Below are 15,094 nucleotides of genomic sequence, written 5' to 3'. Positions count from 1 at the left end.
GCTCAATTCTGGCTTTCCGTAGATGTAAGTGTACTCGAAGTTTTCATCACTCATGTGCTGAGTTATAGCCTTCAAATACCTGTTGTATAAGTTGACATTTTTAATATTATTGAAAATAAACAATCACTGTTTTGAATGCAATTTTTTTCTTTTTATAAACGTAACTAGAAAAGTAGAAGGGTTAGCAAAGTGTTTTAAAACAAACTTTTCATAATCTACATCGTCAAGGGTTGGTCCAAGAAGGTCTGCAGATAAATTGTCGCACTTTTCAACTGCCTCATCGTACGAATGAGCATCCGTTATTATTTGATACGCTTTACATTGTCCTGAAAATTTTTTATCAATAAGGCGTATATTGCTTTTCATATACAACGTTTAATAAAAAAACACCAACTTTTAATGCACAACGGTTTTGCCACTTGGCTCCCAGAACTGACTTCATTCCACTGCACAGCATTCGGAGGTACTTGTTGGTTGCAGTGGAATGTAAAAGAAGCTGGAAAGTAAGAGGATATGAGCAGGTGGTAGCCTTCGTCGCAAACGTAACTCTTCCTTGTTCCTTCTACATCTTTCATGCTGGCATGCTGATCGGTCAACTGGTGGAATTGACCGTTCTCGATGGAAGTTGGCAACAGTTCGCAAACTGAAATTTGTTGAAATTTTCAAAACTTTTATAACTAATCAATATTTGGTACAGTTATATTTGTTGCCAAAAAAGGCAAACTTTTTGTAAACAGTAATTAAGTTTTTTTGATATATTGTCTTCCATCTAAAAGCCAAATTTTTATGCAAAAGACTTAAAGTTAGCTAAATTGAACACAAAACTTAAGCAGACGTCCTTAAACTCATTAAGCTGCGTAAATTAGTAAGTTTTACAAAAAAAAGTAGTTGATTTCCCATATGTATGTTTTAATGCAGAAGTGATTGTCATAAGAAGTATTGATAGTATAAAGGTTTAAAACTGAAAATTAAATACTCAATAATTATCATTACTTAGTACACGTTAGCTATATCACTCCTTAGAATTTACTTTGGTAGCGTGTCCAAAGTGTTCATAAACTTTTATTTTCATCGTACGTGAGATTTAACAGCTAAGAAAAATAGTTTTATGTGTATTGTAACACGTTACTTTAAAAGTATTTAATGAGGTAAAACTATAAGCTCTGGAAACTAGAGTTCACTAAAAATAATAACGAATATTACTAGGGATACAGCTGGGTGCAACAGGATCGCTCCAACTTCCGTCTCTTCCACATATACGAGTTGAATCAGTGAAGTTGGTCAGCGTGTGGTTTTCAGGACAAGTGTACTCTACAACCGTGTCGGTGAACAGTCTTCCTTCCCAATATGTGCTGGTAATTTTCCAAGTTGCCAAATCGTCGCTTGGTGGTGTCAGACAACCTAAATTAAATTCATTAAACACGTTTCACTCAACTACTAAACATGCCAATTAGTTTGATGCAAAAAATACTAGTGTTTAATTCAAAGTGGTACGTTAAATTTACTTGTAATGCAGCGCGATCTTTCCAAAGAGTGCCAGATACCATTAAGATCACACCTGAAACCAATGACTCCGCATATTCCTAGATCTTCTTGAAAACCGTCGCGTAGCTTTTCACAGCTCACACGCAACGAGCCAGGACGGTCCACGAGGAAGTACCCTTGGTCGCAAACAAATCTGAATTCTGTTCCTCCCACATTAATGTCTGTCCTTGGCCTTTTGTAATATTCGACGGTTGCAAAGTCCATACTTGTAATTGGCAAACTTTTACATTCTGGAATACATACACTTTTCAACTTTGTTTAGATTTTTAAATATTATTTTTTTAATTTTAGTTACGTTTATGTTTTTGTTCATAAATAGTTATAAACAAAATATTACCTCTAGAGCAACTTTTAACATCTAGTGGTTTTGAGGAATCAGTGCATGTTACAAGGCTATTTGCGCTCGTGTAAAGATATCCTGTGTTGCACAAATAGTTGGATGAAATTATCAAAACGTGTCTTTCTCCTACCAAGTCCGATAGAAACTGTGAATCCGCAGTGAACCGTTTGCCATTCGGGATGTCTGGCCAGTCGCCACAGTCTGAAGATTTCCAGTTAATATTGTTAATTCAAAATGGGAAAAAACTTAAAAACAAAATAAAAAAGCAAAAAAGAAGTTTTAATTAATATATATTCTGAAACCTAACCCGGATAGCAAGCACCAGAAGTAAACGACTCTCTGGTTGTGAGAGGAATGTCGTATTCTAACGAATTTTCGCTGCATTCAAATCCCTGGAAAAACTGCGGGGCCATGATGAAGCCGTTCTGGCAAACATAATTGACTTGCGTGCCTGGAAGATGCACCCCTTCATACTGCCATTTGAAATGCTGAGTTGCATTGTCTAATTGTGGGGGCGCAGAATTGCATTCTGTTTCTATTAAAGTTGTGGAAAAAGTTATACTAATGTACTTTAATTAGTATTTGTATATTTTTTCCGTAATTTTTGCTTAACTGTTTTAAATTTGTTTAGTATTATTTAAATATAAAAACTTATGAAAAAAGTTTACACTCTGCTCAAAGTATTGTGAATGACGTATTAAAGCTTTTAGAAATATACTTTTTTAAAACGCAATGTAATTAAAGTAATCTTTTATAGTTCCAATTACAAAAACGTTGTTTAAAAATGTTTTTATTATTACTAAAGCAGTATAATATTAAGTTTTGTAATCACCTTTTAGTAGAATAAAAATATACTATAACTACTTAAGCAATATTTTTAACTGACCGTTTTACTTTAACTTTTAAGCCATCAAAATAAACCTAGTCAACAATCTAACCAGTGTAGCAGCTTTTGAAATCATCAAATGTCCATTCCCCGTCATCACCGCACTGCAGCACGCTGAGACCTGAAGGCAAAGTTCTGTAGCCGGCTTCGCAAGTGTACTTTATTCTGTTCGGCGGTAGGTAGACACGGTGAGTGCTCATGAAAAAATCAAACGTGGAATAATTGTTGGTTGGCGGGGTTGAACACTCTGTGGTTTTAAAATAAATTGAAACATTAAAACTTTAAAAAACCGATTAAAACTTTTAATAAAATTTAGTACAAATCATGAGCTTAAACATTTGTATACGACTTGGTCACCTGGCAAGCAGACCGGCAACTCAGGTTCAAACGTGAAGCTGGTATTCGAGCATTTCAACACCATCTCGCTTCCGGGAACCGTCGAGTGAAACGGGTTGCAAGAATAAGTCACCTGGTGCGGATACTTGCTGCTGTACAGTTCCTCTTCACCTTCAGGATACTCATCCGACTCTTCGTTGACCAGGAAAGATCCGTTGTCGATCTCGTCTGGATTCCCGCAATCTTTAAAAACAAAAAAATGAGTTGTTTTTAATTTATTTTTTCACGTGCAAATATACATACCTCGAACACACGTGATCTCGGGCGTCCATCTGCCGTCGAGGCCACAACTCGATATCGAGTTGATCAGGCCGTAGTTTGGTTGACAGCTGAAATTCAACGATGATCCGGTTATAAGCTTGCCCTCCCTTGAAACATTCTTTGTAACAACAGCGGGCAACGTTTTATCGTACACGGGTATGCTGTTGCATTCTAGAAAAGATAAACTCGTAATAAATTTGATAACATTTCAAGACACTTAAAAATAGTCCGTTAAAAAATTTTAGAGTAGGAAATTGATTTGAGCCTGAGAGGATCTTTTTAGACGCTTGAAATTTGTCTAACAAACAGTTTGCAGTAAAAACTGGTATTTATTTACCTTTTAGACAGACAGGAGTTTCCAAGGGAAACCAAACAGGACCGAGCCTGCACTCGAAAACGCTGTTCGACTCGTTGTCAATGTGATAACCGTCTAAACATTCGTATTCAATAAATGAGTCGTTTAAAATATTAATTGTTGAGCCTTCAACGGCTGGAGGAGTTTCACATTCTGTTAAGTGTAGTTTATTTGTTATTTCTTACACACAGATTTAAATATAACTAAAAGTATTTGTTGGGATAGTGATAATATTTTCATCATTTATTAACCGGGAGCACACTCAGGAGGGGAGTCATCGCTCCAGTTTGCGTCTCCTTCACAAGTGCGAGTCCCGTCCTCATCGGGATATTTAAAAGTGTGTTTTTCCTTGCATACGTACTCCACTACGGTGTACGACCAGTATTCTCCTTGCGCGTGACTGAACTTTATCGTGGAATTTAGAAAGTCGCCTCGAGGAGGGTCGTCACATCCTTAAAATAAACAAATTGAGTAGAAAAGAAGTATATTGTAGATAAAATTAAGTTAATAAATTAGTTTAAATGCATTTAAACTAATGAAAAAACGAATCAACTAAACTTGTTAGGTCACTAATTTTAGTGCTTAAAAACTTCTGAAACAAGTGTAGGTGTCAAAATAAAAGAACGTCTTAAATTTTTTTCTTACATAAATGAAAGTTCAACAGAATAAGAATAAAAGCTTTTGATTAGCGTAACTCACTTTTAATACAAACCGGTATTTTTTCGTAATTCCACCTTCCGTTTGACAGGCAGGACAAAGTTGTACTTGAAGCTGTTAAGTCTGAGCTCAACACGTAGTCATCATCACAGCTTAGTTCAACTCGGTCACCGGCCAGATAGAAATTAGTCCGAGCTTGTACAGATGCTTCAAGACTTCCGTACGGATCGTTTTGCAGGTTAGGGCAGCCTTAAAGTCAAATAGTAGGTGGACTGATAAACAAACACTTATCAATATTGTTACAACTTACGCCTCAAACACCTAGGGTTCAGCTCTGAATTTTGCCAGCTCCCAGCGTAGTTGCAACTGTATCGGCTGTTTACAAAAGTCGGAGTGAATCCTTGGTTGCAAAAGTAGTGTATGGTTGTCGAGAAGGAAACCAAGCTCCTTCGATTCGGTTGCCTAATAACTCGCTTAACCCCGTTTCGTATTAAAAATGGGAGTGGCGGGCAAGCTAAAAGTTATTAGTAATTTTTTATTTTACCTTAAACTTATGTACAAACTTCAGTAGCAATACTTTGCGCTGAAAGGCTTTAACAAAACTAAATTATTCGACATATTAAAAAACAGAAAAGATAAATACTTACGGTTGTTAATTTAAAACATTCAGTTGTTTTGTAATTTGTTTACAAAAATTTATCTTTGAAACTAAAAGAAGCTAACCGGGTGCACAGAATCCAAGCAGCGTGTTTAATCTTCCGAAAGGACCTTTATCTTGAATATCTTGGTGGCGACAGCTCACAACTGCCACCCGCGTCCAATGGTAACCCTCGTTACAGGTGTACCTGACGACTGAAGGTATGGAGTATGACGCATTGACTTCAAGATATTTTAGCACAGTTTTTATTGAGTTATGTGGATCGGGAAACTCACACTCTGAAATAAATTTTGCATTTTTAAAATAAATTTATTTTATAAACCTTTTAAAAATCCCACGCAATTTCTAAAAAGCATGCCGAGAACAGAGTCGTACATGGGTCAATATAGACAATTGTAAAAAAAAAGTTTTAACAAACTAAAATTGGAAACATAAAGGCTTGCTAAAAACTTAATTAGAAGTGGTAATTGTTAACCTAGGAACAACATATTTCAAAGATACTGGTGGTAGCAGTTTAGTTTTTAAATCAAAATAACTTGAAATTGACATCATGTACCTTTTCGAACGTAATTTCTAACTAAAAAACTATAAACTGCTACTAGCTTACTTCAAGTGAATTATAAACACAAAAAGGTTGACTAAACATTAAAAATTAAAAATACCAGTGACGCATTTTCCAAACTTTTCCTTGAACTTCTTGTCGTTCATTTTAATATCGTGAGGTTTTTCATGCGAAGGATGGTATTTTCCATACGCGCCCACCCACGCGCCGCTGCTGGTGCATTTCGCCCCGAAGAAGTCGTCGGGAACGGTTATCGGGTACTGATCGCTGCATTCGTAATGCAGGATCGTTTCCGGAAGCCACATCGAGTCGGTAGAGTTTGCCGGAGTCGGAGGCCTGTAGTAGTCGTGGTGCGAGGAAAAGGCGATTTGCGGTGGAGACGGGCACACGTCATCTGTAAAAAAAAAGTCAAATTAGATTGTACTCATACTTTTGGGGATTTTTTCTTACCTTCAACGCAGCCAATCAGCGTGTCGGGTCCCCACCTTCCGTTTTCCTGGCAAGTCAGCGACGGGTTGGAAGGAAGAAACCGTTTGTGGCCGTCGCAGGAAAACGTCAGCACGTCGCCGTAGACGAAACTGGACAGTTGGGGCTGCCGCTGGTGGACGATGTGGGTCGTTGCTCCGTCGAACGACGGTACACCTTGGCAGACTGAAACGTAAAAAGGTTGTTAGTTACTTGTCTGTTTGTACAACTTTGTTGGTTACATAAGAAATTACACAATTTTTTTGTTTTACTTTGTTTATACAACCTCGTTTAGCTAAAAAACAAGTATAGAAAAATTTAAAAAAACAAAAATTAAAACAAAGTTTAAAAATAGATGCGCATTAGTGTTTTGTTAAAATAAATGTAGTTTTTAATTAGGTTAATATACATAATCTTAATAACTGAATGAAATTCATATAAAAAAAAAATAAAAAAGAGCTCTCTCTGAATTCTTTTTAGGGTAAAATACAAAAATTAAATTATTTATTAACAAAAGGAAGCAACTACTTTCATTAAGTTTTATCCAATGAAAAGATTATGAGTCCACATGTTTTAGATGAGTAATCGTTTTAAAATATTTAACATTAAAGAAAATTAAAAAAATGTCAACAATACACAACTGTTTTTATTTGTATAATTCAGCAATATTTATGAAAGTTCACTGATAATTTATACAATATACATACAAACAGGGCAAACTTTTCTTAACAGAAGTACTGATGTTTTCGTCCAGCACGAAACCGGTCACAAGGCGGTGAGCCGGACCCGCTTCCCCGCAGTGAGGACGCAAATTGAATATGGAAATTTTCCCTGTTGAACATGATAAGAATAACATGACACAAAGCACAAGTAAGTAATAACATGTCAAAATTTTATTTTTAATAAAAAAATACATCATTTATAAACTGGTTTGGTTATGTTTTCTTAATTGAAATAGTCAGTTTACAAGTTTTGTAATTAATTATTAATAAGAAAATTTTTAAGTTTTAAGTTATGAAATTTAAGTTAATTAATATGAAAATGCTAACAAGCTTTAGCATTTATTTTTTAAAATTTTCTGAGTGACAATAATAATTTCAAAAATAATCACACACTCAAAAATGTTATTAAAATAAATTAAAAGAATCAAATCATATAGATATTAAAATATTAATTTTTAATTAATAGATAATAAAATATTAATAAAACAAAATTTTATATTAGAAACTTGTTAGTTATATAAAAGCACATGTAGTTATTAAGTTTGTTATAAGGAGGAACATGTATATGTGATAAAAAATCTTTGTTCAGTTTTAATTAAAAAAAAAACTTCTTATTTATGTAACTTTGTAATATTTAAAACAGCTAGCAATGCAAATGAACCATATTTGTTACAACTAAAACGTCATAGCTGTTTAACTGAAAAAAAAACTGTACTTGGCTATAAAGTAAAGATAATATATAGTTACACATTATTTAAGTTTGAAAAAGGCAAAAACTTTCACATTTATACTTAATAAATTAACTCATTATTAATGTAAGTGCGTACTTTACGCAAATGCGTACCTCTTAGTGTCCTTATAGATGTGTATAGTGTAGTTGGTTAACATGATAATATAAAGTGCATCACATATAAGTTAAGTAATATTGTAAAAATGTAATGTTATGAAAGAAAGAAAAATTTTGACTCTCTTGGGGTAGCCAAATTTTTCAACACGTACATTTCGGCATCATACGCGTATGCTTAATGTTACACTATTAAGAGAGGCACTTGTAGTGTGCCAGAAAGCGAGCTGACGACCTAGTCAGCTTAGGGATTTTACAATGTAAAGCTGTAATGAATAAATCCCTAGACGTCTAAGCGGGTAGGCGTGGTGAAGGCGGGTTGTGTGTTAGTGTTTTTGCAGGCATATAGCTTGAGTCGACGTGGCCGTCGACTCGAGCTGGAGTCGAAAGACCGCAGCTAGGCGATTAAACAGAGCCGATTGAATAAGCACCAAGGGAAGGTAAAGCGAGAGCAAGGCACGTGCCGTCCTAAGCAAGCCGTTGAGCAAAGAAGCCGCTCTCTCAGAAGGCGTAGCAGTATATGAACGAGCTCTGACATGATTCAGCCCAGTTAAACGTACGTTTGAGTGATACTAACTAAAGCATTTCTAGAGGTGAAGCTACGGCCGGGGCGACTGAAGCGGAGTAGGCGAAATATTAGAAAATGCGAAGGCGAAGCACTCAAAATAGTACATGTGAAAAAGCGGCTTATTCTCATGGTCGCTATAAAAGTTAGAGGTGAGTAGAAGCGAAATATTTTGAAAGTGAAGCAGGAGCTTCGAAAAAACAATTATAAGTAAGCGGGGGAGGATTGCTTTTTCAAAAATTGGGGATTGAGAAAAAAATGTGAGGTTAAAGGAACGGTTGGTAGAGAAAAAGGGAGAAAAAGAAAAAAAAAATGGCGCAAAAAAGCCCCCGACGAGCCGCGGCCGCGGCTCGTCGGGGGCTTTTTTGCGCCATTTTTTTTTTCATTTTCTCCCTTTTTTTTTTCTAAAGGCTTTTCGTCGAAAGACGAAAGGTCTTTTTTTTTATCAAAAATTACTAAGTAAGCTACCTCAAGAGAGTCAAAATTTTCTAATTTTTTCCATAAGAATGACTATTTATTTTTTATAGAAAGTTCGTCTTAAGTTATAAAAGGTGAGCATCGTTTTTTTTTTGCACAAAAATAATTGTAAAAATTTTAAATCACCTAGGGTTTCAAATTACCAAGTCCTTTTTAAGTTGTTAGTAAAAGTTATAGTATATAATAGTTATTTTTGTAAGTTAAACGAATAGTTTTATACAGTTATAATTAAAACTATGATATAAACAAGGTGAATTCATTAAAACATGTGTGATAAAAATAACACAAATTTAAACGCTTCTGTTTTATCATTACTGTTTTAATTTAAAGTCTTTTAATGTTTTAGTTGAAATACTTTACTTATTTTTAATAAATAGAGTTTTTTTCAGTATAAACTGTTATGAGGTTTAAAGTTAGTATGAAGGACATGATTTTAAGAAACATCCTCAGTTTTAATTAATGTCCATTGCTTAAAAACTTCTGGCAGTTGTTACTACAAAACAAAAATAGAATCTTATACAGAAAATCGGTAAGCTTAGGCAAGCAATGAAATTTTGAATAAAAAGAAGGAGATAAACACTTTGTACAAATATACAATTTAAACCAAATGCAATATATTTTAATTGAAGAAAAAATTTTTGTGTTTACATAAGGTCTTTGATTTTTTCAATAGTTTTAAGAATGTTAAGAAGAGTGACCAGTTATCTTATTTACTTTAAAATTACCTTTATGTTGTGTATTAAAACATATACATTAATTGTTTGCTGCTGCACAAGCGTTTAACTTAATATTTGATTGTTTATAATATTAAATTATTGTTAAGAATTTAGATTAAAGTTAAAGAAAAAAACTAAGTTACAGCAATTGATAAAAATTGATAATGTTATAAAATGGTTTAATAAAATCAACAACAAGAGTAGTTACACGTTTATAAAATTTAATATAGAAGAATCCTACCCAAGTATCTCGAATAATCTGTTACTAAAAAAATCGATCGAACTTGCAAAAAAATAAATGAAAATAACATACTCAGACATATATACTATACTACACTCGTGCAAGACAGTTCTCAGGCATGTCAACGAAGTTTGGATCAAAAAGAATGCAAAAGAAGACCTATTTGACGTTCCGATGGGAAGCTACCATGGCGCTGAAGTTTGCAAGTTAATCGTTTTGTTCCTATTGAATAACCTAAACTAATTTTTATCTAAAGATAACTTCGAGTAGTAGCGCGATGATGGAATTTCTAAAATTAAAAAGCGATCAAAAAGAGTCATAGAAAAGACAAGAAAAGAAATTAGAGCGGTTTTCTCTGAACAAAACTTAAAAAATAAGATTGAATTAGACAGCAGTAACATAGACTTCCTGGATGTATTACTTGATCTACAGAATGATATATCATCCCCACAGAAAACCAAACGCTAAAGAAAAAAAACATAAATATAAAATCTAACCAAGCGTCAAAAGAGAGCCAACTAATATGAAACAAAATATACTATTTGATTTATCAAAAAACAAGACTATGTCTGATAATTACAAGAAATCATACGAGAAAGCGTTAAAAAACAGTGGTTTTAATAAAGTTTTAGAATACTCAAATCATAATGATGGTAGGGGCGATAGAAAAAAAAAAAAACAAGTGTTATACTACAACCTTCCTTTTAGAGCAACATTAAAGACCAAAATAGGGAAAAAAAAAATTAAATCAGTAGATAAGCATTTCCCTAAAAACAAATATATATATAAAATTCTCAACAGAGAGGCAATCAAAATAGGTTATTCATGTATGCCCAACATAGAATCCGAAATCAGCAAATCAAGTCTAAAATCATAGAGGAAAGTAAAAACAAAAAGAAAAATGAAACAAGTTTCAATTGTAGAATTAGAATCTCATGCCCAGTGGAAGGTAAATGCCTTTCCAGACGTTTCATATACAAAGCTACTGTCTCATATGATAACAAAGAACCGCATTATTTTGGAAACTGCAAAAAACTTTAAAACAAGATACAACGAAAATATACATAGCTGCAGAAATTAAAATCTGAAAGAATCCACAAAATTCAGCTCATTTTTTCACGCCGCTAAGTTCAATGAACATATGATTAAGAACAATGTTAAATGGAAGATAATGCATAAAATTAATCAACGCAAACCGAGCAAAATATGCACTCTGTATAATATTGAAAAATTGGATATAGCGATCGCTGACAAAAACTCCTCTCAACTCCAGAACTGAGTTAATTGGTAAATGTAGATACTTCGCTAAATATCTAAAATCATAACATTTTCGTGTCCGTAATTGCATATTTTACCATTTTCTAAGTTTGTTGCATTTATGCTTGTGTTTATATCGTATTGGTATTTTGTATTTTCATTTCATTGTAAGCTGTATCCAATAAGTTTTTTGTATAAAAAATTAATTTAACACTCATAATAACTTGAATGATAGCTCTGTAGTAGTTATTCAATTCGTTATTAAGACTTTGAAATTTTTGTCAATTTAACAGACTTATATAATTTAGTATATATAGCTTTGTCAGTCTTACTTTAAACAGTTTTTAGTTCGTGATCATTGCATTACGCATTAAACACTGTGTAGAATAAAAACTCAAATTTTAAATTGTTTAATTAATGTTGTATAGAATATAAATATTGCACAACTTTTAAATCTAAGTTAAGATAAACTATTATTTTTCAAAGATCAAGTATTAATATAAGTTTAATAACATTTAACTTTTAACATTTTGTAATTTCGTTTATAACAATTACTGCAGTTTATAAGTTTACTTCAACACTATTTTTGTTTTTGACTTTAATATTTTATTTTAAAGTACTTAAAGTTTTATTAATAACTATACTATTTTGAAAACTTTATAAACATAATACATTTTTTACTCATTGAGTTGTTACAAATTCGATAGTAAGTTTGATTATTGTATTTGTTTTAATCTCTAAGTTTAAAGTAAATAATAAAAGTAACTCTCAACAAAAAAATATTTTTAACAACATCATCAAAGCTAAAAATTACCATAAACTTTGCGTATCAAAAAATAAATTACTTGAAATTTGTGGTACAGTTAATAAGCTTAACAATGTAAAGCAAACTTTAATTTTATTACTACTGTGTTTTTAAACAACTAATGATATAATTAAATGTATTCAAGCTGAGTATGTATTTTTAGTTTATAAAAGTACGAAACACCTATAAAATAAAAAGCTTAAATAAATTTTTTAGTCAACAGTACTGAGTTGTACAACTCTAAAGGTTATGTTCGAAATAACATAAATAAATATTCAGTTGTGTATATGTATGTTTACAGTAATTTAAACTTTTACATTTTTCTACTACAACAAAACGACATGTAACAAATACTCCATAAGTTTTTCTTTTGAACTGTTAGGACCTTTTAAAGCTACTGTTAACTCATAATTTTGCCCAGGAATAATATGACTGCGGTTTTTAATTTTTATTGAGTATTAAGGAATTAAGTTTAAGGAGTATCAACATATTTGTACCTGACGCCATGTGAAGCTAATTAATTGATAGCTCACTTAACTTTTATGTATAACTAAACATTTAATCAAATTTCGTTTGTAGAGCGACAGTTTCAATGGCGGATAACATTAAGCACTACTTTAAATAAAAGAACTTGAATGTTCATAATAAAACTATTTACGAGTGCTTTATCATAGTATATTTTATCCCATTTTTGTTTTTAAAATTATTTAATTAAGTGTGGACCGCGACAACGTTTTTTTTTTTTAATTTCACTGCGACCTCTGGTTTAGGCTATCCTTGTGGTCAGGTCCTGCTTCATTCCAAATAATTCAATGACGTAATAATGGTAAAAAACTTTACTTTAAAATGTATTTTACCTTTTGACTTGTATTATACTGAATTACATTGAAATGTATGCTTAAATATTAAAATACAACTAATTTTAACAACTATAACTATAATTTATAAATGAAAGCAAACAATATTCACCTATTAAAGTAAGAAACACTATGACGTAGGAACAAATTTTCAGTATCTCTTAATTACTTCGCCTCTGGTTCTCGGGTCCTTTTTTCGTCTTCTCGGTCATTCTTCATGATCACCTGTGAAATTACACATTTTAAATATAATAAATAGTTTTAGTTTCTATTTCGTAAAATTATAAAATTGTTCGTCTGTTAATAGTATGTTCTGTTTTTATGGGTAAAATAACACTAACAAGATGCGTCAGGAAAAGGAGGCCACAAGCACGACTTGAGGTACAAAACTGGAATGAAAAATAAATAAAAATCGGATAACAAAAGATTTATAAATAAAATTTTAATAATAACACATAACGTTTTTGTTCATTTACTTTTGATATCAATTTTAAAGCTAAAAAATATACGAAGAATTTAGGTTTAGCAAATTAAGAACTCGATACTCTAGAAATACTTCAGTAATTTTATAATTTCAGAAACGGTTTGATACAAAATTAAACAAAAATAAAGTAGTTTAAAGTTGGTTTCTCAAAGTTTACTGCTCAATGTGCACACTTTTGTCAAACACTAATTTTATGAACGGTTATAGGTTAGAAACTCTTTAAAAATCTTAGTTTGCAACTTAGCGCATCACAAAATTTAAAAATGACAGCAAAAATACAAATGGTTTAAAATTTTCATTCAATTAAGTGTTCATTTAGTTTTGCTTTTATTCAAAAATTTAGTTAGTACTTGCTTTTATATTAAATTATTATTTCTATTTTACTAACGTTGAACTTTTAAGCTGAAGCTGTAAAAATTTACCATAGATTTACCTTAGAGAACGTTTATTTTGAGATTAACTTGCTATCTTGATATGTTGGTTATTTAATTATATAAGTAAAAACTAAGAAATTTGAAAGCATCAAAATTAAAAGTAGCGTTTCGAAATATATACTTTTATTGTTAACACAAAAGCAATCACATATTCGAGAAATTCAACTTAAAATTAGTTAAGTGTTATCTAGTTTTAGTTCAACTTACTTTACAGTTTCAATTTGTTTGATTTTCTTTCCCTTTAATCAAAAATATTAGTTTTATATTTAAAACACTAGTTTATAGCATAAAATAGGGTTGCCAAATATTGTTGGCAAATTTTTTCCTGGTTTTTAAAAGTACACTTTTTTGGGTCTATTTTTAATTTAAAGTTAAAGTTAAGGTAAGATAATGTGTTAAATAGTATAAAAACTTATTATCATATTGAATTATATTGAATATTATTATAATGAATCAATTAGTCTACTTAGAACACTGTTTAAAAAAGAGACGTACTTACTAGAATTAAATATTGTTTGTTCAATGTCAAAAAAAAATCTTATTTAAAATAAAGCAAAGTACAAACTGCACTGCAACCAAAGCTAAATTATAAACTTATTTAAATAACATAACAAAATTCATTTTTGAAATTCGTGGATTTTTATCGCAAAACATAACAACTATTAACTTAATTAAAAATACATTTTGGTTTGCTAATGAAGAAACGTACAAAAATGTAAAATTGATAGGTCAACACAAACCAGCTTTGCATAAATTTACAACTATATAAAATAATTTTAAGAAGAACAAAAGTCAAATAAAGATCAATTTCAAGGTTCTGTAAAAGATTCTAACCAGATACAATAGAGAAATATTATTTGTTGTTGTTGAAAGGAAATAAATACAGAACAAGCGGTATTCACTGAGTTCAGACAACCATATAAAACTACAAAAACTTGAGTAACAAAAGTTTCTTTCATCACTAATATAAACTAAAAGTACATCAAACGTGTTAGTTGGTTCTATAATAAAAAACTTGAACTAGATTACTACGTTAAAAACAAATACTGTAGAAAAAGGGATATATTATCGAAAATTAAACGTAGAAAAATAAGGATATTGAATAAAAATTCACATTCATCCTGAAAAAGAAGATAATTTTTTTCTGAAAATCAACACCATTAAAACGACATCTTAGAAAAGATTTAAAACCAAAAAAGAAAACTATAGATATCAAAAACTGAAGAAGTATTCTGAATTATGACGTCACAAAAATGTATTTAACTAAACCAATGATACCTTAAATTAGATAAAGAAATTCAAGTAAGCCGTAAATCCGGGATCAGAACAAATTTCTGTTATTATTCTTTCAGACAGTTAAATAATTTTGTTCCGTCAAAAAAGCTTTAGAGCTCAGAAATAAACTGTCTAATAAAATACAAACCAAACTATTTACTCACAAAGTTTTCATCATTTATTGACATTATTAATGAGCAAACGGCTTTTTCTTAAAGAATAAATTTTGAAACAATCACTAACGATATAAAAACCATCTTAGTTTAACAACGCATTAAAGGCGGATCTTGAT

This window comes from Thalia democratica, chromosome 4, assembly GCF_965202585.1.
Source record: "Thalia democratica chromosome 4, ktThaDemo2.hap1.1, whole genome shotgun sequence".
Classification (NCBI taxonomy): Eukaryota; Metazoa; Chordata; class Thaliacea; order Salpida; family Salpidae; genus Thalia; species Thalia democratica.
This window is presented reverse-complemented; position numbering follows the sequence as displayed.